We start from the raw sequence: 22,531 nt of genomic DNA on the forward strand, positions 1-22,531 counted from the left end.
CCTACTTGGCTGGAGCCGAGTGCGCCTCCAGGACGGCAGAGCTCCAGCTCTGCTCAGAGGCCTGATCTGGCATAGTTGCTCGCGCGAAGCTGCTATGCCCTGGGCGAGCCTTGCCCAGACTTGCCTCGCTGCTAGGCTTCCTGCCCAGGAAGGAGCAGGCTGCGCGAGGCTGGGAGACGCCACTGGCGCCTTCCTGGCCTCAGCTCCGCTCCTGCCTTGCCTTTGCACCTAGGCCCCAGGCGTCCTTGGGGAGGGCTTAGGGGCCGGTGACTTGCACACTGCCAAGGGCTCCAGCAGGAAGAGCTCTGTGTGAGGGAAGGGAAGGGCTAGTGCAGGGCTCCTCCAGCGGTTGCTTGGCCGCCCAGACTTAGCTCGGCACGGAGTGCACCAGGCTCCCAGGGCCCTGGCTGGGGTCTGCAGCCCCGCACACCCGGAGGCTGACTCCCTGGGCGCCCAGAAGCTTCCTCACACACGTAGATTCCCTAGTGCTCTCCTCCCCAGCAGAGACGTGTGCAGCTGGTTGGGGCCTGCCCCTGCGTGCCTGGGCTCCCGCGCACAGCCCCAGCTCAGGGCAAGCAGCCCCTGAGCCAAGACCTGCAGGAGGCGAAGATCGCCCCCACCTGGAAGCCGAGTGAACAGCTGGCGGGGAGGCGAGCCTCCTCGAGGGAAGAAGAGGCAGCCCAGCCTCGTTTGGCTCAAGCCCTACTTGGCTGGAGCCGAGTGCGCCTCCAGGACGGCAGAGCTCCAGCTCTGCTCAGAGTCCCGTTCTGGCAGAGTTGCTGGCGCGAGGCTGCTCTGCCCTGGGCGAGCCTTGCGCAGACTTGCCTCGCTGCTAGGCTTCCTGCCCAGGAAGGAGCAGGCTGCGCGAGGCTGGGAGACGCCACTGGCGCCTTCCTGGCCTCAGCTCCGCTCCTGCCTTGCCTTTGCACCTAGGCCCCAGGCGTCCTTGGGGAGGGCTTAGGGGCCGGTGGCTTGCACACTGCCAAGGGCTCCAGCAGGAAGAGCTCTGTGCGAGGGAAGGAAAGGGCTAGTGCAGGGCTCCTCCAGAGGTTGCTTGGCCGCCCAGACTCAGCGCCGCACGGAGTACACCAGGCTCCCAGGGCCCCTGGCTGGGGTCTGCAGCCCCGCACACCCGGAGGCTGACTCCCTGGGCGCCCAGCAGCTGCCTCACACACGTAGCTTCCCTAGCGCTCTCCTCCCCAGCAGAGACGTGTGCAGCTGGTTGGGGCCTGCCCCTGCGTGCTTGGGCTCCCGCCCACAGCCCCAGCTCAGAGCAAGAAGCCCCTGAGCCAAGACCTGCAGGAGGCGCAGATCGCCCCCACCTGGAAGCCGAGTGAACAGCTGGCGGGGAGGCGAGCCTCCTCGAGGGAAGAAGAGGCAGCCCAGCATCGTTTGGCTCAAGCCCTACTTGGCTGGAGCCGAGTGCGCATCCAGGACTGCAGAGCTCCAGCTCTGCTCAGAGGCATGATCTGGCAGAGTTGCTGGCGCGAGGCTGCTCTGCCCTGGGCGAGCCTTGCCCAGACTTGCCTCGCTGCTAGGCTTCCTGCCCAGGAAGGAGCAGGCTGCGCGAGGCTGGGAGACGCCACTGGCGCCTTCCTGGCCTCAGCTCTGCTCCTGCCTTGCGTTTGCACTTGGCCCCATGCGTCCTTGGGGAGGGCTTAGGGGCCGGTGGCTTGCACACTGCCAAGGGCTCCAGCAGGAAGAGCTCTGTGCGAGGGAAGGGAAAGGCCAGTGCATGGCTCCTGCAGCGTTGCTTGGCCGCCCAGGATCAGCGCCTCACGGAGTGCCCCAGGCTCCCAGGGCCCTGGCTGGGGTCTGCAGCCCCGCACACCCGGAGGCTGACTCCTTGGGCGCCCAGCAGCTTCCTCACACACGTAGCTTCCCTAGCGCTCTCCTCCCCAGCAGAGACGTGTGCAGCTGGTTGGGGCCTGCCCCTGCGTGCCTGGGCTCCCGCGCACAGCCCCAGCTCAGGGCAAGCAGCCCCTGAGCCAAGACCTGCAGGAGGCGAAGAGCGCCCCCACCTGGAAGCCGAGTGAACAGCTGGCGGGGAGGCGAGCCTCCTCGAGGGAAGAAGAGGCAGCCCAGCCTCGTTTGGCTCAAGCCCTACTTGGCTGGAGCCGAGTGCGCCTCCAGGATGGCAGATCTCCAGCTCTGCTCAGAGGCCCGTTCTGGCAGAGTTGCTGGCGCGAGGCGGCTCTGCCCTGGGCGAGACTTGCCCAGACTTGCCTCGCTGCTAGGCTTCCTGCCCAGGAAGGAGCAGGCTGCGCGAGGCTGGGAGACGCCACTGGCGCCTTCCTGGCCTCAGCTCCGCTCCTGCCTTGCCTTTGTACCTAGGCCCCAGGCGTCCTTGGGGATGGCTTAGGGGCAGGTGGCTTGCACACTGCCAAGGGCTCCAGCAGGAAGAGCTCTGTGCGAGGAAAGGGAAGGGCCAGTGCATGGCTCCTCCAGCGGTTGCTTGGCCGCCCAGGATCAGCGCCGCACGGAGTGCCCCAGGCTCCCAGGGCCCCTGGCTGGGGTCTGCAGCCCCGCACACCCGGAGGCTGACTCCCTGGGCGCCCAGCAGCTGCCTCACACACGTAGCTTCCCTAGCGCTCTCCTCCCCAGCAGAGACGTGTGCAGCTGGTTGGGGCCTGCCCCTGCGTGCCTGGGCTCCTGCGCACAGCCCCAGCTCACGGCAAGCAGCCCCTGAGCCAAGACCTGCAGGAGGCGCAGAGCGCCCCCACCTGGAAGCCGAGTGAACAGCTGGCGGGGAGGCGAGCCTCCTCGAGGGAAGAAGAGGCAGCCCAGCCTCGTTTGGCTCAAGCCCTACTTGGCTGGAGCCGAGTGCGCCTCCAGGACGGCAGAGCTCCAGCTCTGCTCAGAGGCCTGATCTGGCATAGTTGCTCGCGCGAAGCTGCTATGCCCTGGGCGAGCCTTGCCCAGACTTGCCTCGCTGCTAGGCTTCCTGCCCAGGAAGGAGCAGGCTGCGCGAGGCTGGGAGAAGCCACTGGCGCCTTCCTGGCCTCAGCTCCGCTCCTGCCTTGCCTTTGCACCTAGGCCCCAGGCGTCCTTGGGGAGGGCTTAGGGGCCGGTGACTTGCACACTGCCAAGGGCTCCAGCAGGAAGAGCTCTGTGCGAGGGAAGGGAAGGGCTAGTGCAGGGCTCCTCCAGCGGTTGCTTGGCCGCCCAGACTTAGCTCGGCACGGAGTGCACCAGGCTCCCAGGGCCCTGGCTGGGGTCTGCAGCCCCGCACACCCGGAGGCTGACTCCCTGGGCGCCCAGAAGCTTCCTCACACACGTAGATTCCCTAGTGCTCTCCTCCCCAGCAGAGCCGTGTGCAGCTGGTTGGGGCCTGCCCCTGCGTGCCTGGGATCCCGCCCACAGCCCCAGCTCAGGGCAAGCAGCCCCTGAGCCAAGACCTGCAGGAGGCGCAGAGCGCCCCCACCTGGAAGCCGAGTGAACAGCTGGCGGGGAGGCGAGCCTCCTCGAGGGAAGAAGAGGCAGCCCAGCCTCGTTTGGCTCAAGCCCTACTTGGCTGGAGCCGAGTGCGCCTCCAGGACGGCAGAGCTCCAGCTCTGCTCAGAGGCCCGTTCTGGCAGAGTTGCTGGCGCGAGGCTGCTCTGCCCTGGGCGAGCCTTGCCCAGACTTGCCTCGCTGCTAGGCTTCCTGCCCAGGAAGGAGCAGGCTGCGCGAGGCTGGGAGACGCCACTGGCGCCTTCCTGGCCTCAGCTCCGCTCCTGCCTTGCCTTTGCACCTAGGCCCCAGGCGTCCTTGGGGAGGGCTTAGGGGCCGGTGGCTTGCACACTGCCAAGGGCTGCAGCAGGAAGAGCTCTGTGCGAGGGAAGGAAAGGTCTAGTGCAGGGCTCCTCCAGAGGTTGCTTGGCCGCCCAGACTCAGCACCGCGCGGAGTGCACCAGGCTCCCAGGGCCCCTGGCTGGGGTCTGCAGCCCCGCACACCCGGAGGCTGACTCCCTGGGCGCCCAGCAGCTGCCTCACACACGTAGCTTCCCTAGCGCTCTCCTCCCCAGCAGAGACGTGTGCAGCTGGTTGAGGCCTGCCCCTTCGTGCCTGGGCTCCTGCGCACAGCCCCAGCTCAGGGCAAGCAGCCCCTGAGCCAAGACCTGCAGGAGGCGCAGAGCGCCCCCACCTGGAGGCCGAGTGAACAGCTGGCGGGGAGGCGAGCCTCCTCGAGGGAAGAAGAGGCAGCCCAGCCTCGTTTGGCTCAAGCACTACTTGGCTGGAGCCGAGTGCGCCTCCAGGACGGCAGAGCTCCATCTCTGCTCAGAGGCCTGATCTGGCATAGTTGCTCGCACGAAGCTGCTATGCCCTGGGCGAGCCTTGCCCAGACTTGCCTCGCTGCTAGGCTTCCTGCCCAGGAAGGAGCAGGCTGCGCGAGGCTGGGAGACGCCACTGGCGCCTTCCTGGCCTCAGCTCCGCTCCTGCCTTGCCTTTGCACCTAGGCCCCAGGCGTCCTTGGGAATGGCTTAGGGGCCAGTGACTTGCACTCTGCCAAGGGCTCCAGCAGGAAGAGCTCTGTGCGAGGGAAGGGAAGGGCTAGTGCAGGGCTCCTCCAGCGGTTGCTTGGCCGCCCAGACTTAGCTCGGCACGGAGTGCACCAGGCTCCCAGGTCCCTGGCTGGGGTCTGCAGCCCCGCACACCCGGAGGCTGACTCCTTGGGCGCCCAGCAGCTTCCTCACACACGTAGCTTCCCTAGCGCTCTCCTCCCCAGCAGAGACGTGTGCAGCTGGTTGGGGCCTGCCCCTGCGTGCCTGGGCTCCCGCGCACAGCCCCAGCTCAGGGCAAGCAGCCCCTGAGCCAAGACCTGCAGGAGGCGAAGAGCGCCCCCACCTGGAAGCCGAGTGAACAGCTGGCGGGGAGGCGAGCCTCCTCGAGGGAAGAAGAGGCAGCCCAGCCTCGTTTGGCTCAAGCCCTACTTGGCTGGAGCCGAGTGCGCCTCCAGGACGGCAGATCTCCAGCTCTGCTCAGAGGCCCGTTCTGGCAGAGTTGCTGGCGCGAGGCGGCTCTGCCCTGGGCGAGCCTTGCCCAGACTTGCCTCGCTGCTAGGCTTCCTGCCCAGGAAGGAGCAGGCTGCGCGAGGCTGGGAGACGCCACTGGCGCCTTCCTGGCCTCAGCTCCGCTCCTGCCTTGCCTTTGCACCTAGGCCCCAGGCGTCCTTGGGGATGGCTTAGGGGCAGGTGGCTTGCACACTGCCAAGGGCTCCAGCAGGAAGAGCTCTGTGCGAGGGAAGGGAAGGGCCAGTGCATGGCTCCTCCAGCGGTTGCTTGGCCGCCCAGGATCAGCGCCGCACGGAGTGCCCCAGGCTCCCAGGGCCCCTGGCTGGGGTCTGCAGCCCCGCACACCCGGAGGCTGACTCCCTGGGCGCCCAGCAGCTGCCTCACACACGTAGCTTCCCTAGCGCTCTCCTCCCCAGCAGAGACGTGTGCAGCTGGTTGGGGCCTGCCCCTGCGTGCCTGGGCTCCTGCGCACAGCCCCAGCTCACGGCAAGCAGCCCCTGAGCCAAGACCTGCAGGAGGCGCAGAGCGCCCCCACCTGGAAGCCGAGTGAACAGCTGGCGGGGAGGCGAGCCTCCTCGAGGGAAGAAGAGGCAGCCCAGCCTCGTTTGGCTCAAGCCCTACTTGGCTGGAGCCGAGTGCGCCTCCAGGACGGCAGAGCTCCAGCTCTGCTCAGAGGCCTGATCTTTCATAGTTGCTCGCGCGAAGCTGCTATGCCCTGGGCGAGCCTTGCCCAGACTTGCCTCGCTGCTAGGCTTCCTGCCCAGGAAGGAGCAGGCTGCGCGAGGCTGGGAGACGCCACTGGCGCCTTCCTGGCCTCAGCTCCGCTCCTGCCTTGCCTTTGCACCTAGGCCCCAGGCGTCCTTGGGGAGGGCTTAGGGGCCGGTGACTTGCACACTGCCAAGGGCTCCAGCAGGAAGAGCTCTGTGCGAGGGAAGGGAAGGGCTAGTGCAGGGCTCCTCCAGCGGTTGCTTGGCCGCCCAGACTTAGCTCGGCACGTAGTGCACCAGGCTCCCAGGGCCCTGGCTGGGGTCTGCAGCCCCGCACACCCGGAGGCTGACTCCCTGGGCGCCCAGAAGCTTCCTCACACACGTAGATTCCCTAGTGCTCTCCTCCCCAGCAGAGACGTGTGCAGCTGGTTGGGGCCTGCCCCTGCGTGCCTGGGCTCCCGCGCACAGCCCCAGCTCAGGGCAAGCAGCCCCTGAGCCAAGACCTGCAGGAGGCGAAGAGCGCCCCCACCTGGAAGCCGAGTGAACAGCTGGCGGGGAGGCGAGCCTCCTCGAGGGAAGAAGAGGCAGCCCAGCCTCGTTTGGCTCAAGCCCTACTTGGCTGGAGCCGAGTGCGCCTCCAGGACGGCAGAGCTCCAGCTCTGCTCAGAGTCCCGTTCTGGCAGAGTTGCTGGCGCGAGGCTGCTCTGCCCTGGGCGAGCCTTGCCCAGACTTGCCTCGCTGCTAGGCTTCCTGCCCAGGAAGGAGCAGGCTGCGCGAGGCTGGGAGACGCCACTGGCGCCTTCCTGGCCTCAGCTCCGCTCCTGCCTTGCCTTTGCACCTAGGCCCCAGGCGTCCTTGGGGAGGGCTTAGGGGCCGGTGGCTTGCACACTGCCAAGGGCTCCAGCAGGAAGAGCTCTGTGCGAGGGAAGGAAAGGGCTAGTGCAGGGCTCCTCCAGAGGTTGCTTGGCCGCCCAGACTCAGCGCCGCACGGAGTACACCAGGCTCCCAGGGCCCCTGGCTGGGGTCTGCAGCCCCGCACACCCGGAGGCTGACTCCCTGGGCGCCCAGCAACTGCCTCACACACGTAGCTTCCCTAGCGCTCTCCTCCCCAGCAGAGACGTGTGCAGCTGGTTGGGGCCTGCCCCTGCGTGCTTGGGCTCCCGCCCACAGCCCCAGCTCAGAGCAAGCAGCCCCTGAGCCAAGACCTGCAGGAGGCGCAGATCGCCCCCACCTGGAAGCCGAGTGAACAGCTGGCGGGGAGGCGAGCCTCCTCGAGGGAAGAAGAGGCAGCCCAGCATCGTTTGGCTCAAGCCCTACTTGGCTGGAGCCGAGTGCGCCTCCAGGACTGCAGAGCTCCAGCTCTGCTCAGAGGCATGATCTGGCAGAGTTGCTGGCGCGAGGCTGCTCTGCCCTGGGCGAGCCTTGCCCAGACTTGCCTCGCTGCTAGGCTTCCTGCCCAGGAAGGAGCAGGCTGCGCGAGGCTGGGAGACGACACTGGCGCCTTCCTGGCCTCAGCTCTGCTCCTGCCTTGCGTTTGCACTTGGCCCCATGCGTCCTTGGGGAGGGCTTAGGGGCCGGTGGCTTGCACACTGCCAAGGGCTCCAGCAGGAAGAGCTCTGTGCGAGGGAAGGGAAAGGCCAGTGCATGGCTCCTCCAGCGTTGCTTGGCCGCCCAGGATCAGCGCCTCACGGAGTGCCCCAGGCTCCCAGGGCCCCTGGCTGGGGTCTGCAGCCCCGCACACCCGGAGGCTGACTCCCTGGGCGCCCAGCAGCTGCCTCACACACGTAGCTTCCCTAGCGCTCTCCTCCCCAGCAGAGACGTGTGCAGCTGGTTGGGGCCTGCCCCTGCGTGCCTGGGCTCCCGCCCACAGCCCCAGCTCAGGGCAAGCAGCCCCTGAGCCAAGACCTGCAGGAGGCGCAGAGCGCCCCCACCTGGAAGCCGAGTGAACAGCTGGCGGGGAGGCGAGCCTCCTCGAGGGAAGAAGAGGCAGCCCAGCCTCGTTTGGCTCAAGCCCTACTTGGCTGGAGCCGAGTGCGCCTCCAGGACGGCAGAGCTCCAGCTCTGCTCAGAGGCCCGTTCTGGCAGAGTTGCTGGCGCGAGGCTGCTCTGCCCTGGGCGAGCCTTGCCCAGACTTGCCTCGCTGCTAGGCTTCCTGCCCAGGAAGGAGCAGGCTGCGCGAGGCTGGGAGACGCCACTGGCGCCTTCCTGGCCTCAGCTCCGCTCCTGCCTTGCCTTTGCACCTAGGCCCCAAGCGTCCTTGGGGAGGGCTTAGGGGCCGGTGGCTTGCACACTGCCAAGGGCTCCAGCTGGAAGAGCTCTGTGCGAGGGAATGAAAGGTCTAGTGTAGGGCTCCTCCAGAGGTTGCTTGGCCGCCCAGACTCAGCACCGCGCGGAGTGCACCAGGCTCCCAGGGCCCCTGGCTGGGGTCTGCAGCCCCGCACACCCGGAGGCTGACTCCCTGGGCGCCCAGCAGCTGCCTCACACACGTAGCTTCCCTAGCGCTCTCCTCCCCAGCAGAGACGTGTGCAGCTGGTTGGGGCCTGCCCCTGCGTGCCTGGGCTCCTGCGCACAGCCCCAGCTCAGGGCAAGCAGCCCCTGAGCCAAGACCTGCATGAGGCGCAGAGCGCCCCCACCTGGAAGCCGAGTGAACAGCTGGCGGGGAGGCGAGCCTCCTCGAGGGAAGAAGAGGCAGCCCAGCTTCGTTTGGCTCAAGCCCTACTTGGCTGGAGCCGAGTTCGCCTCCAGGACTGCAGAGCTCCAGCTCTGCTCAGAGGCATGATCTGGCAGAGTTGCTGGCGCGAGGCTGCTCTGCCCTGGGCGAGCCTTGCCCAGACTTGCCTCGCTGCTAGGCTTCCTGCCCAGGAAGGAGCAGGCTGCGCGAGGCTGGGAGACGACACTGGCGCCTTCCTGGCCTCAGCTCTGCTCCTGCCTTGCGTTTGCACCTAGGCCCCATGCGTCCTTGGGGAGGGCTTAGGGGCCGGTGGCTTGCACACTGCCAAGGGCTCCAGCAGGAAGAGCTCTGTGCGAGGGAAGGGACGGGCCAGTGCAGGGTTCCTCCAGCGGTTGCTTGGCCGCCCAGGCTCAGCGCCGCACGGAGTGCACCAGGCTCCTAGGGCCCCAGGCTGGGGTCTGCAGCGCCGCACACCCGGAGGCTGACTCCCTGGGCGCCCAGCAGCTGCCTCACACACGTAACTTCCCTAGCGCTCTCCTCCCCAGCAGAGACGTGTGCAGCTGGTTGGGGCCTGCCCCTACGTGCCTGGGCTCACGCGAACAGCCCAAGCTCAGGGCAAGCAGCCCCTGAGCCAAGACCTGCAGGAGGCGAAGCGCGCCCCCACCTGGAAGCCGAGTGAACAGCTGGCGGGGAGGCGAGCCTCCTCGAGGGAAGAAGAGGCAGCCCAGCCTCGTTTGGCTCAAGCCCTACTTGGCTGGAGCCGAGTGCGCCTCCAGGACGGCAGATCTCCAGCTCTGCTCAGAGGCCCGTTCTGGCAGAGTTGCTGGCGCGAGGCGGCTCTGCCCTGGGCGAGCCTTGCCCAGACTTGCCTCGCTGCTAGGCTTCCTGCCCAGGAAGGAGCAGGCTGCGCGAGGCTGGGAGACGCCACTGGCGCCTTCCTGGCCTCAGCTCCGCTCCTGCCTTGCCTTTGCACCTAGGCCCCAGGCGTCCTTGGGGAGGGCTTAGGGGCCGGTGGCTTGCACACTGCCAAGGGCTGCAGCAGGAAGAGCTCTGTGCGAGGGAAGGAAAGGTCTAGTGCAGGGCTCCTCCAGAGGTTGCTTGGCCGCCCAGACTCAGCACCGCGCGGAGTGCACCAGGCTCCCAGGGCCCCTGGCTGGGGTCTGCAGCCCCGCACACCCGGAGGCTGACTCCCTGGGCGCCCAGCAGCTGCCTCACACACGTAGCTTCCCTAGCGCTCTCCTCCCCGGCAGAGACGTGTGCAGCTGGTTGGGGCCTGCCCCTGCGTGCCTGGGCTCCTGCGCACAGCCCCAGCTCAGGGCAAGCAGCCCCTGAGCCAAGACCTGCAGGAGGCGCAGAGCGCCCCCACCTGGAGGCCGAGTGAACAGCTGGCGGGGAGGCGAGCCTCCTCGAGGGAAGAAGAGGCAGCCCAGCCTCGTTTGGCTCAAGCCCTACTTGGCTGGAGCCGAGTGCGCCTCCAGGACGGCAGAGCTCCAGCTCTGCTCAGAGGCCTGATCTGGCATAGTTGCTCGCACGAAGCTGCTATGCCCTGGGCGAGCCTTGCCCAGACTTGCCTCGCTGCTAGGCTTCCTGACCAGGAAGGAGCAGGCTGCGCGAGGCTGGGAGACGCCACTGGCGCCTTCCTGGCCTCAGCTCCGCTCCTGCCTTGCCTTTGCACCTAGGCCCCAGGCGTCCTTGGGGATGGCTTAGGGGCCAGTGACTTGCACTCTGCCAAGGGCTCCAGCAGGAAGAGCTCTGTGCGAGGGAAGGGAAGGGCTAGTGCAGGGCTCCTCCAGCGGTTGCTTGGCCGCCCAGACTTAGCTCGGCACGGAGTGCACCAGGCTCCCAGGGCCCTGGCTGGGGTCTGCAGCCCCGCACACCCGGAGGCTGACTCCTTGGGCGCCCAGCAGCTGCCTCACACACGTAGCTTCCCTAGCGCTCTCCTCCCCAGCAGAGACGTGTGCAGCTGGTTGGGGCCTGCCCCTGCGTGCCTGGGCTCCCGCGCACAGCCCCAGCTCAGGGCAAGCAGCCCCTGAGCCAAGACCTGCAGGAGGCGAAGAGCGCCCCCACCTGGAAGCCGAGTGAACAGCTGGCGGGGAGGCGAGCCTCCTCGAGGGAAGAAGAGGCAGCCCAGCCTCGTTTGGCTCAAGCCCTACTTGGCTGGAGCCGAGTGCGCCTCCAGGACGGCAGAGCTCCAGCTCTGCTCAGAGTCCCGTTCTGGCAGAGTTGCTGGCGCGAGGCTGCTCTGCCCTGGGCGAGCCTTGCCCAGACTTGCCTCGCTGCTAGGCTTCCTGCCCAGGAAGGAGCAGGCTGCGCGAGGCTGGGAGACGCCACTGGCGCCTTCCTGGCCTCAGCTCCGCTCCTGCCTTGCCTTTGCACCTAGGCCCCAGGCGTCCTTGGGGAGGGCTTAGGGGCCGGTGGCTTGCACACTGCCAAGGGCTGCAGCAGGAAGAGCTCTGTGCGAGGGAACGAAAGGTCTAGTGCAGGGCTCCTCCAGAGGTTGCTTGGCCGCCCAGACTCAGCACCGCGCGGAGTGCACCAGGCTCCCAGGGCCCCTGGCTGGGGTCTGCAGCCCCGCACACCCGGAGGCTGACTCCCTGGGCGCCCAGCAGCTGCCTCACACACGTAGCTTCCCTAGCGCTCTCCTCCCCAGCATAGACGTGTGCAGCTGGTTGGGGCCTGCCCCTGCGTCCCTGGGCTCCTGCGCACAGCCCCAGCTCAGGGCAAGCAGCCCCTGAGCCAAGACCTGCAGGAGGCGCAGAGCGCCCCCACCTGGAGGCCGAGTGAACAGCTGGCGGGGAGGCGAGCCTCCTCGAGGGAAGAAGAGGCAGCCCAGCCTCGTTTGGCTCAAGCCCTACTTGGCTGGAGCCGAGTGCGCCTCCAGGACGGCAGGGATCCAGCTCTGCTCAGTGGCCTGATCTGGCATAGTTGCTCGCACGAAGCTGCTATGCCCTGGGCGAGCCTTGCCCAGACTTGCCTCGCTGCTAGGCTTCCTGCCCAGGAAGGAGCAGGCTGCGCGAGGCTGGGAGACGCCACTGGCGCCTTCCTGGCCTCAGCTCCGCTCCTGCCTTGCCTTTGCACCTAGGCCCCAGGCGTCCTTGGGGATGGCTTAGGGGCCAGTGACTTGCACTCTGCCAAGGGCTCCAGCAGGAAGAGCTCTGTGCGAGGGAAGGGAAGGGCTAGTGCAGGGCTCCTCCAGCGGTTGCTTGGCCGCCCAGACTTAGCTCGGCACGGAGTGCACCAGGCTCCCAGGTCCCTGGCTGGGGTCTGCAGCCCCGCACACCCGGAGGCTGACTCCTTGGGCGCCCAGCAGCTTCCTCACACACGTAGCTTCCCTAGCGCTCTCCTCCCCAGCAGAGACGTGTGCAGCTGGTTGGGGCCTGCCCCTGCGTGCCTGGGCTCCCGCGCACAGCCCCAGCTCAGGGCAAGCAGCCCCTGAGCCAAGACCTGCAGGAGGCGAAGAGCGCCCCCACCTGGAAGCCGAGTGAACAGCTGGCGGGGAGGCGAGCCTCCTCGAGGGAAGAAGAGGCAGCCCAGCCTCGTTTGGCTCAAGCCCTACTTGGCTGGAGCCGAGTGCGCCTCCAGGACGGCAGATCTCCAGCTCTGCTCAGAGGCCCGTTCTGGCAGAGTTGCTGGCGCGAGGCGGCTCTGCCCTGGGCGAGCCTTGCCCAGACTTGCCTCGCTGCTAGGCTTCCTGCCCAGGAAGGAGCAGGCTGCGCGAGGCTGGGAGACGCCACTGGCGCCTTCCTGGCCTCAGCTCCGCTCCTGCCTTGCCTTTGCACCTAGGCCCCAGGCGTCCTTGGGGAGGGCTTAGGGGCCGGTGGCTTGCACACTGCCAAGGGCTGCAGCAGGAAGAGCTCTGTGCGAGGGAAGGAAAGGTCTAGTGCAGGGCTCCTCCAGAGGTTGCTTGGCCGCCCAGACTCAGCACCGCGCGGAGTGCACCAGGCTCCCAGGGCCCCTGGCTGGGGTCTGCAGCCCCGCACACCCGGAGGCTGACTCCCTGGGCGCCCAGCAGCTGCCTCACACACGTAGCTTCCCTAGCGCTCTCCTCCCCGGCAGAGACGTGTGCAGCTGGTTGGGGCCTGCCCCTGCGTGCCTGGGCTCCTGCGCACAGCCCCAGCTCAGGGCAAGCAGCCCCTGAGCCAACACCTGCAGGAGGCGCAGAGCGCCCCCACCTGGAGGCCGAGTGAACAGCTGGCGGGGAGGCGAGCCTCCTCGAGGGAAGAAGAGGCAGCCCAGCCTCGTTTGGCTCAAGCCCTACTTGGCTGGAGCCGAGTGCGCCTCCAGGACGGCAGAGCTCCAGCTCTGCTCAGAGGCCTGATCTGGCATAGTTGCTCGCACGAAGCTGCTATGCCCTGGGCGAGCCTTGCCCAGACTTGCCTCGCTGCTAGGCTTCCTGCCCAGGAAGGAGCAGGCTGCGCGAGGCTGGGAGACGCCACTGGCGCCTTCCTGGCCTCAGCTCCGCTCCTGCCTTGCCTTTGCACCTAGGCCCCAGGCGTCCTTGGGGATGGCTTAGGGGCCAGTGACTTGCACTCTGCCAAGGGCTCCAGCAGGAAGAGCTCTGTGCGAGGGAAGGGAAGGGCTAGTGCAGGGCTCCTCCAGCGGTTGCTTGGCCGCCCAGACTTAGCTCGGCACGGAGTGCACCAGGCTCCCAGGGCCCTGGCTGGGGTCTGCAGCCCCGCACACCCGGAGGCTGACTCCTTGGGCGCCCAGCAGCTGCCTCACACACGTAGCTTCCCTAGCGCTCTCCTCCCCAGCAGAGACGTGTGCAGCTGGTTGGGGCCTGCCCCTGCGTGCCTGGGCTCCCGCGCACAGCCCCAGCTCAGGGCAAGCAGCCCCTGAGCCAAGACCTGCAGGAGGCGAAGAGCGCCCCCACCTGGAAGCCGAGTGAACAGCTGGCGGGGAGGCGAGCCTCCTCGAGGGAAGAAGAGGCAGCCCAGCCTCGTTTGGCTCAAGCCCTACTTGGCTGGAGCCGAGTGCGCCTCCAGGACGGCAGAGCTCCAGCTCTGCTCAGAGTCCCGTTCTGGCAGAGTTGCTGGCGCGAGGCTGCTCTGCCCTGGGCGAGCCTTGCCCAGACTTGCCTCGCTGCTAGGCTTCCTGCCCAGGAAGGAGCAGGCTGCGCGAGGCTGGGAGACGCCACTGGCGCCTTCCTGGCCTCAGCTCCGCTCCTGCCTTGCCTTTGCACCTAGGCCCCAGGCGTCCTTGGGGAGGGCTTAGGGGCCGGTGGCTTGCACACTGCCAAGGGCTGCAGCAGGAAGAGCTCTGTGCGAGGGAAGGAAAGGTCTAGTGCAGGGCTCCTCCAGAGGTTGCTTGGCCGCCCAGACTCAGCACCGCGCGGAGTGCACCAGGCTCCCAGGGCCCCTGGCTGGGGTCTGCAGCCCCGCACACCCGGAGGCTGACTCCCTGGGCGCCCAGCAGCTGCCTCACACACGTAGCTTCCCTAGCGCTCTCCTCCCCAGCATAGACGTGTGCAGCTGGTTGGGGCCTGCCCCTGCGTCCCTGGGCTCCTGCGCACAGCCCCAGCTCAGGGCAAGCAGCCCCTGAGCCAAGACCTGCAGGAGGCGCAGAGCGCCCCCACCTGGAGGCCGAGTGAACAGCTGGCGGGGAGGCGAGCCTCCTCGAGGGAAGAAGAGGCAGCCCAGCCTCGTTTGGCTCAAGCCCTACTTGGCTGGAGCCGAGTGCGCCTCCAGGACGGCAGGGATCCAGCTCTGCTCAGTGGCCTGATCTGGCATAGTTGCTCGCACGAAGCTGCTATGCCCTGGGCGAGCCTTGCCCAGACTTGCCTCGCTGCTAGGCTTCCTGACCAGGAAGGAGCAGGCTGCGCGAGGCTGGGAGACGCCACTGGCGCCTTCCTGGCCTCAGCTCCGCTCCTGCCTTGCCTTTGCACCTAGGCCCCAGGCGTCCTTGGGGATGGCTTAGGGGCCAGTGACTTGCACTCTGCCAAGGGCTCCAGCAGGAAGAGCTCTGTGCGAGGGAAGGGAAGGGCTAGTGCAGGGCTCCTCCAGCGGTTGCTTGGCCGCCCAGACTTAGCTCGGCACGGAGTGCACCAGGCTCCCAGGTCCCTGGCTGGGGTCTGCAGCCCCGCACACCCGGAGGCTGACTCCTTGGGCGCCCAGCAGCTTCCTCACACACGTAGCTTCCCTAGCGCTCTCCTCCCCAGCAGAGACGTGTGCAGCTGGTTGGGGCCTGCCCCTGCGTGCCTGGGCTCCCGCGCACAGCCCCAGCTCAGGGCAAGCAGCCCCTGAGCCAAGACCTGCAGGAGGCGAAGAGCGCCCCCACCTGGAAGCCGAGTGAACAGCTGGCGGGGAGGCGAGCCTCCTCGAGGGAAGGAGAGGCAGCCCAGCCTCGTTTGGCTCAAGCCCTACTTGGCTGGAGCCGAGTGCGCCTCCAGGACGGCAGATCTCCAGCTCTGCTCAGAGGCCCGTTCTGGCAGAGTTGCTGGCGCGAGGCGGCTCTGCCCTGGGCGAGCCTTGCCCAGACTTGCCTCGCTGCTAGGCTTCCTGCCCAGGAAGGAGCAGGCTGCGCGAGGCTGGGAGACGCCACTGGCGCCTTCCTGGCCTCAGCTCCGCTCCTGCCTTGCCTTTGCACCTAGGCCCCAGGCGTCCTTGGGGATGGCTTAGGGGCAGGTGGCTTGCACACTGCCAAGGGCTCCAGCAGGAAGAGCTCTGTGCGAGGGAAGGGAAGGGCCAGTGCATGGCTCCTCCAGCGGTTGCTTGGCCGCCCAGGATCAGCGCCGCACGGAGTGCCCCAGGCTCCCCGGGCCCCTGGCTGGGGTCTGCAGCCCCGCACACCCGGAGGCTGACTCCCTGGGCGCCCAGCAGCTGCCTCACACACGTAGCTTCCCTAGCGCTCTCCTCCCCAGCAGAGACGTGTGCAGCTGGTTGGGGCCTGCCCCTGCGTGCCTGGGCTCCTGCGCACAGCCCCAGCTCACGGCAAGCAGCCCCTGAGCCAAGACCTGCAGGAGGCGCAGAGCGCCCCCACCTGGAAGCCGAGTGAACAGCTGGCGGGGAGGCGAGCCTCCTCGAGGGAAGAAGAGGCAGCCCAGCCTCGTTTGGCTCAAGCCCTACTTGGCTGGAGCCGAGTGCGCCTCCAGGACGGCAGAGCTCCAGCTCTGCTCAGAGGCCTGATCTTTCATAGTTGCTCGCGCGAAGCTGCTATGCCCTGGGCGAGCCTTGCCCAGACTTGCCTCGCTGCTAGGCTTCCTGCCCAGGAAGGAGCAGGCTGCGCGAGGCTGGGAGACGCCACTGGCGCCTTCCTGGCCTCAGCTCCGCTCCTGCCTTGCCTTTGCACCTAGGCCCCAGGCGTCCTTGGGGAGGGCTTAGGGGCCGGTGACTTGCACACTGCCAAGGGCTCCAGCAGGAAGAGCTCTGTGCGAGGGAAGGGAAGGGCTAGTGCAGGGCTCCTCCAGCGGTTGCTTGGCCGCCCAGACTTAGCTCGGCACGTAGTGCACCAGGCTCCAAGGGCCCTGGCTGGGGTCTGCAGCCCCGCACACCCGGAGGCTGACTCCCTGGGCGCCCAGAAGCTTCCTCACACACGTAGATTCCCTAGTGCTCTCCTCCCCAGCAGAGACGTGTGCAGCTGGTTGGGGCCTGCCCCTGCGTGCCTGGGCTCCCGCGCACAGCCCCAGCTCAGGGCAAGCAGCCCCTGAGCCAAGACCTGCAGGAGGCGAAGAGCGCCCCCACCTGGAAGCCGAGTGAACAGCTGGCGGGGAGGCGAGCCTCCTCGAGGGAAGAAGAGGCAGCCCAGCCTCGTTTGGCTCAAGCCCTACTTGGCTGGAGCCGAGTGCGCCTCCAGGACGGCAGAGCTCCAGCTCTGCTCAGAGTCCCGTTCTGGCAGAGTTGCTGGCGCGAGGCTGCTCTGCCCTGGGCGAGCCTTGCCCAGACTTGCCTCGCTGCTAGGCTTCCTGCCCAGGAAGGAGCAGGCTGCGCGAGGCTGGGAGACGCCACTGGCGCCTTCCTGGCCTCAGCTCCGCTCCTGCCTTGCCTTTGCACCTAGGCCCCAGGCGTCCTTGGGGAGGGCTTAGGGGCCGGTGGCTTGCACACTGCCAAGGGCTCCAGCAGGAAGAGCTCTGTGCGAGGGAAGGAAAGGGCTAGTGCAGGGCTCCTCCAGAGGTTGCTTGGCCGCCCAGACTCAGCGCCGCGCGGAGTACACCAGGCTCCTAGGGCCCCTGGCTGGTGTCTGCAGCCCCGCACACCCGGAGGCTGACTCCCTGGGCGCCCAGCAACTGCCTCACACACGTAGCTTCCCTAGCGCTCTCCTCCCCAGCAGAGACGTGTGCAGCTGGTTGGGGCCTGCCCCTGCGTGCTTGGGCTCCCGCCCACAGCCCCAGCTCAGAGCAAGCAGCCCCTGAGCCAAGACCTGCAGGAGGCGCAGATCGCCCCCACCTGGAAGCCGAGTGAACAGCTGGCGGGGAGGCGAGCCTCCTCGAGGGAAGAAGAGGCAGCCCAGCATCGTTTGGCTCAAGCCCTACTTGGCTGGAGCCGAGTGCGCCTCCAGGACTGCAGAGCTCCAGCTCTGCTCAGAGGCATGATCTGGCAGAGTTGCTGGCGCGAGGCTGCTCTGCCCTGGGCGAGCCTTGCCCAGACTTGCCTCGCTGCTAGGCTTCCTGCCCAGGAAGGAGCAGGCTGCGCGAGGCTGGGAGACGACACTGGCGCCTTCCTGGCCTCAGCTCTGCTCCTGCCTTGCGTTTGCACTTGGCCCCATGCGTCCTTGGGGAGGGCTTAGGGGCCGGTGGCTTGCACACTGCCAAGGGCTCCAGCAGGAAGAGCTCTGTGCGAGGGAAGGGAAAGGCCAGTGCATGGCTCCTCCAGCGTTGCTTGGCCGCCCAGGATCAGCGCCTCACGGAGTGCCCCAGGCTCCCAGGGCCCCTGGCTGGGGTCTGCAGCCCCGCACACCCGGAGGCTGACTCCCTGGGCGCCCAGCAGCTGCCTCACACACGTAGCTTCCCTAGCGCTCTCCTCCCCAGCAGAGACGTGTGCAGCTGGTTGGGGCCTGCCCCTGCGTGCCTGGGCTCCCGCCCACAGCCCCAGCTCAGGGCAAGCAGCCCCTGAGCCAAGACCTGCAGGAGGCGCAGAGCGCCCCCACCTGGAAGCCGAGTGAACAGCTGGCGGGGAGGCGAGCCTCCTCGAGGGAAGAAGAGGCAGCCCAGCCTCGTTTGGCTCAAGCCCTACTTGGCTGGAGCCGAGTGTGCCTCCAGGACGGCAGAGCTCCAGCTCTGCTCAGAGGCCCGTTCTGGCAGAGTTGCTGGCGCGAGGCTGCTCTGCCCTGGGCGAGCCTTGCCCAGACTTGCCTCGCTGCTAGGCTTCCTGCCCAGGAAGGAGCAGGCTGCGCGAGGCTGGGAGACGCCACTGGCGCCTTCCTGGCCTCAGCTCCGCTCCTGCCTTGCCTTTGCACCTAGGCCCCAAGCGTCCTTGGGGAGGGCTTAGGGGCCGGTGGCTTGCACACTGCCAAGGGCTCCAGCTGGAAGAGCTCTGTGCGAGGGAATGAAAGGTCTAGTGTAGGGCTCCTCCAGAGGTTGCTTGGCCGCCCAGACTCAGCACCGCGCGGAGTGCACCAGGCTCCAGGGCCCCTGGCTGGGGTCTGCAGCCCCGCACACCCGGAGGCTGACTCCCTGGGCGCCCAGCAGCTGCCTCACACACGTAGCTTCCCTAGCGCTCTCCTCCCCAGCAGAGACGTGTGCAGCTGGTTGGGGCCTGCCCCTGCGTGCCTGGGCTCCTGCGCACAGCCCCAGCTCAGGGCAAGCAGCCCCGGAGCTAAGACCTGCATGAGGCGCAGAGCGCCCCCACCTGGAAGCCGAGTGAACAGCTGGCGGGGAGGCGAGCCTCCTCGAGGGAAGAAGAGGCAGCCCAGCTTCGTTTGGCTCAAGCCCTACTTGGCTGGAGCCGAGTTCGCCTCCAGGACTGCAGAGCTCCAGCTCTGCTCAGAGGCATGATCTGGAAGAGTTGCTGGCGCGAGGCTGCTCTGCCCTGGGCGAGCCTTGCCCAGACTTGCCTCGCTGCTAGGCTTCCTGCCCAGGAAGGAGCAGGCTGCGCGAGGCTGGGAGACGACACTGGCGCCTTCCTGGCCTCAGCTCTGCTCCTGCCTTGCGTTTGCACCTAGGCCCCATGCGTCCTTGGGGAGGGCTTAGGGGCCAAGGGCTCCAGCAGGAAGAGCTCTGTGCGAGGGAAGGGACGGGCCAGTGCAGGGTTCCTCCAGCGGTTGCTTGGCCGCCCAGGCTCAGCGCCGCACGGAGTGCACCAGGCTCCTAGGGCCCCAGGCTGGGGTCTGCAGCGCCGCACACCCGGAGGCTGACTCCCTGGGCGCCCAGCAGCTGCCTCACACACGTAACTTCCCTAGCGCTCTCCTCCCCAGCAGAGACGTGTGCAGCTGGTTGGGGCCTACCCCTACGTGCCTGGGCTCACGCGAACAGCCCAAGCTCAGGGCAAGCAGCCCCTGAGCCAAGACCTGCAGGAGGCGAAGCGCGCCCCCACCTGGAAGCCGAGTGAACAGCTGGCGGGGAGGCGAGCCTCCTCGAGGGAAGAAGAGGCAGCCCAGCCTCGTTTGGCTCAAGCCCTACTTGGCTGGAGCCGAGTGCGCCTCCAGGACGGCAGAGCTCCAGCTCTGCTCAGAGGCCCGTTCTGGCAGAGTTGCTGGCGCGAGGCTGCTCTGCCCTGGGCGAGCCTTGCCCAGACTTGCCTCGCTGCTAGGCTTCCTGCCCAGGAAGGAGCAGGCTGCGCGAGGCTGGGAGACGCCACTGGCGCCTTCCTGGCCTCAGCTCCGCTCCTGCCTTGCCTTTGCACCTAGGCCCCAGGCGTCCTTGGGGAGGGCTTAGGGGCCGGTGGCTTGCACACTGCCAAGGGCTGCAGCAGGAAGAGCTCTGTGCGAGGGAAGGAAAGGTCTAGTGCAGGGCTCCTCCAGAGGTTGCTTGGCCGCCCAGACTCAGCACCGCGCGGAGTGCACCAGGCTCCCAGGGCCCCTGGCTGGGGTCTGCAGCCCCGCACACCCGGAGGCTGACTCCCTGGGCGCCCAGCAGCTGCCTCACACACGTAGCTTCCCTAGCGCTCTCCTCCCCGGCAGAGACGTGTGCAGCTGGTTGGGGCCTGCCCCTGCGTGCCTGGGCTCCTGCGCACAGCCCCAGCTCAGGGCAAGCAGCCCCTGAGCCAAGACCTGCAGGAAGCGCAGAGCGCCCCCACCTGGAGGCCGAGTGAACAGCTGGCGGGGAGGCGAGCCTCCTCGAGGGAAGAAGAGGCAGCCCAGCCTCGTTTGGCTCAAGCCCTACTTGGCTGGAGCCGAGTGCGCCTCCAGGACGGCAGAGCTCCAGCTCTGCTCAGAGGCCTGATCTGGCATAGTTGCTCGCACGAAGCTGCTATGCCCTGGGCGAGCCTTGCCCAGACTTGCCTCGCTGCTAGGCTTCCTGCCCAGGAAGGAGCAGGCTGCGCGAGGCTGGGAGACGCCACTGGCGCCTTCCTGGCCTCAGCTCCGCTCCTGCCTTGCCTTTGCACCTAGGCCCCAGGCGTCCTTGGGGATGGCTTAGGGGCCAGTGACTTGCACTCTGCCAAGGGCTCCAGCAGGAAGAGCTCTGTGCGAGGGAAGGGAAGGGCTAGTGCAGGGCTCCTCCAGCGGTTGCTTGGCCGCCCAGACTTAGCTCGGCACGGAGTGCACCAGGCTCCCAGGGCCCTGGCCTGGGTCTGCAGCCCCGCACACCCGGAGGCTGACTCCTTGGGCGCCCAGCAGCTTCCTCACACACGTAGCTTCCCTAGCGCTCTCCTCCCCAGCAGAGACGTGTGCAGCTGGTTGGGGCCTGCCCCTGCGTGCCTGGGCTCCCGCGCACAGCCCCAGCTCAGGGCAAGCAGCCCCTGAGCCAAGACCTGCAGGAGGCGAAGAGCGCCCCCACCTGGAAGCCGAGTGAACAGCTGGCGGGGAGGCGAGCCTCCTCGAGGGAAGAAGAGGCAGCCCAGCCTCGTTTGGCTCAAGCCCTACTTGGCTGGAGCCGAGTGCGCCTCCAGGACGGCAGAGCTCCAGCTCTGCTCAGAGTCCCGTTCTGGCAGAGTTGCTGGCGCGAGGCTGCTCTGCCCTGGGCGAGCCTTGCCCAGACTTGCCTCGCTGCTAGGCTTCCTGCCCAGGAAGGAGCAGGCTGCGCGAGGCTGGGAGACGCCACTGGCGCCTTCCTGGCCTCAGCTCCGCTCCTGCCTTGCCTTTGCACCTAGGCCCCAGGCGTCCTTGGGGAGGGCTTAGGGGCCGGTGGCTTGCACACTGCCAAGGGCTCCAGCAGGAAGAGCTCTGTGCGAGGGAAGGAAAGAGCTAGTGCAGGGCTCCTCCAGAGGTTGCTTGGCCGCCCAGACTCAGCGCCGCACGGAGTACACCAGGCTCCCAGGGCCCCTGGCTGGGGTCTGCAGCCCCGCACACCCGGAGGCTGACTCCCTGGGCGCCCAGCAGCTTCCTCACACACGTAGCTTCCCTAGCGCTCTCCTCCCCAGCATAGACGTGTGCAGCTGGTTGGGGCCTGCCCCTGCGTGCCTGGACTCCTGCGCACAGCCCCAGCTCAGGGCAAGCAGCCCCTGAGCCAAGACCTGCAGGAGGCGAAGAGCGCCCCCACCTGGAGGCCGAGTGAACAGCTGGCGGGGAGGCGAGCCTCCTCGAGGGAAGAAGAGGCAGCCCAGCCTCGTTTGGCTCAAGCCCTACTTGGCTGGAGCCGAGTGCGCCTCCAGGACGGCAGGGATCCAGCTCTGCTCAGAGGCCTGATCTGGCATAGTTGCTCGCACGAAGCTGCTATGCCCTGGGCGAGCCTTGCCCAGACTTGCCTCGCTGCTAGGCTTCCTGCCCAGGAAGGAGCAGGCTGCGCGAGGCTGGGAGACGCCACTGGCGCCTTCCTGGCCTCAGCTCCGCTCCTGCCTTGCCTTTGCACCTAGGCCCCAGGCGTCCTTGGGGATGGCTTAGGGGCCAGTGACTTGCACTCTGCCAAGGGCTCCAGCAGGAAGAGCTCTGTGCGAGGGAAGGGAAGGGCTAGTGCAGGGCTCCTCCAGCGGTTTCTTGGCCGCCCAGACTTAGCTCGGCACGGAGTGCACCAGGCTCCCAGGGCCCTGGCTGGAGTCTGCAGCCCCGCACACCCGGAGGCTGACTCCTTGGGCGCCCAGCAGCTTCCTCACACACGTAGCTTCCCTAGCGCTCTCCTCCCCAGCAGAGACGTGTGCAGCTGGTTGGGGCCTGCCCCTGCGTGCCTGGGCTCCCGCGCACAGCCCCAGCTCAGGGCAAGCAGCCCCTGAGCCAAGACCTGCAGGAGGCGAAGAGCGCCCCCACCTGGAAGCCGAGTGAACAGCTGGCGGGGAGGCGAGCCTCCTCGAGGGAAGAAGAGGCAGCCCAGCCTCGTTTGGCTCAAGCCCTACTTGGCTGGAGCCGAGTGCGCCTCCAGGACGGCAGAGCTCCAGCTCTGCTCAGAGTCCCGTTCTGGCAGAGTTGCTGGCGCGAGGCTGCTCTGCCCTGGGCGAGCCTTGCCCAGACTTGCCTCGCTGCTAGGCTTCCTGCCCAGGAAGGAGCAGGCTGCGCGAGGCTGGGAGACGCCACTGGCGCCTTCCTGGCCTCAGCTCCGCTCCTGCCTTGCCTTTGCACCTAGGCCCCAGGCGTCCTTGGGGAGGGCTTAGGGGCCGGTGGCTTGCACACTGCCAAGGGCTCCAGCAGGAAGAGCTCTGTGCGAGGGAAGGAAAGGGCTAGTGCAGGGCTCCTCCAGAGGTTGCTTGGCCGCCCAGACTCAGCGCCGCACGGAGTACACCAGGCTCCCAGGGCCCCTGGCTGGGGTCTGCAGCCCCGCACACCCGGAGGCTGACTCCCTGGGCGCCCAGCAGCTTCCTCACACACGTAGCTTCCCTAGCGCTCTCCTCCCCAGCATAGACGTGTGCAGCTGGTTGGGGCCTGCCCCTGCGTGCTTGGGCTCCCGCCCACAGCCCCAGCTCAGAGCAAGCAGCCCCTGAGCCAAGACCTGCAGGAGGCGCAGATCGCCCCCACCTGGAAGCCGAGTGAACAGCTGGCGGGGAGGCGAGCCTCCTCGAGGGAAGAAGAGGCAGCCCAGCATCGTTTGGCTCAAGCCCTACTTGGCTGGAGCCGAGTGCGCCTCCAGGACTGCAGAGCTCCAGCTCTGCTCAGAGGCATGATCTGGCAGAGTTGCTGGAGCGAGGCTGCTCTGCCCTGGG

The sequence above is a fragment of the Ovis canadensis genome, chromosome 25 (genome assembly GCF_042477335.2).
Source record: "Ovis canadensis isolate MfBH-ARS-UI-01 breed Bighorn chromosome 25, ARS-UI_OviCan_v2, whole genome shotgun sequence".
Lineage (NCBI taxonomy): Eukaryota > Metazoa > Chordata > Mammalia > Artiodactyla > Bovidae > Ovis > Ovis canadensis.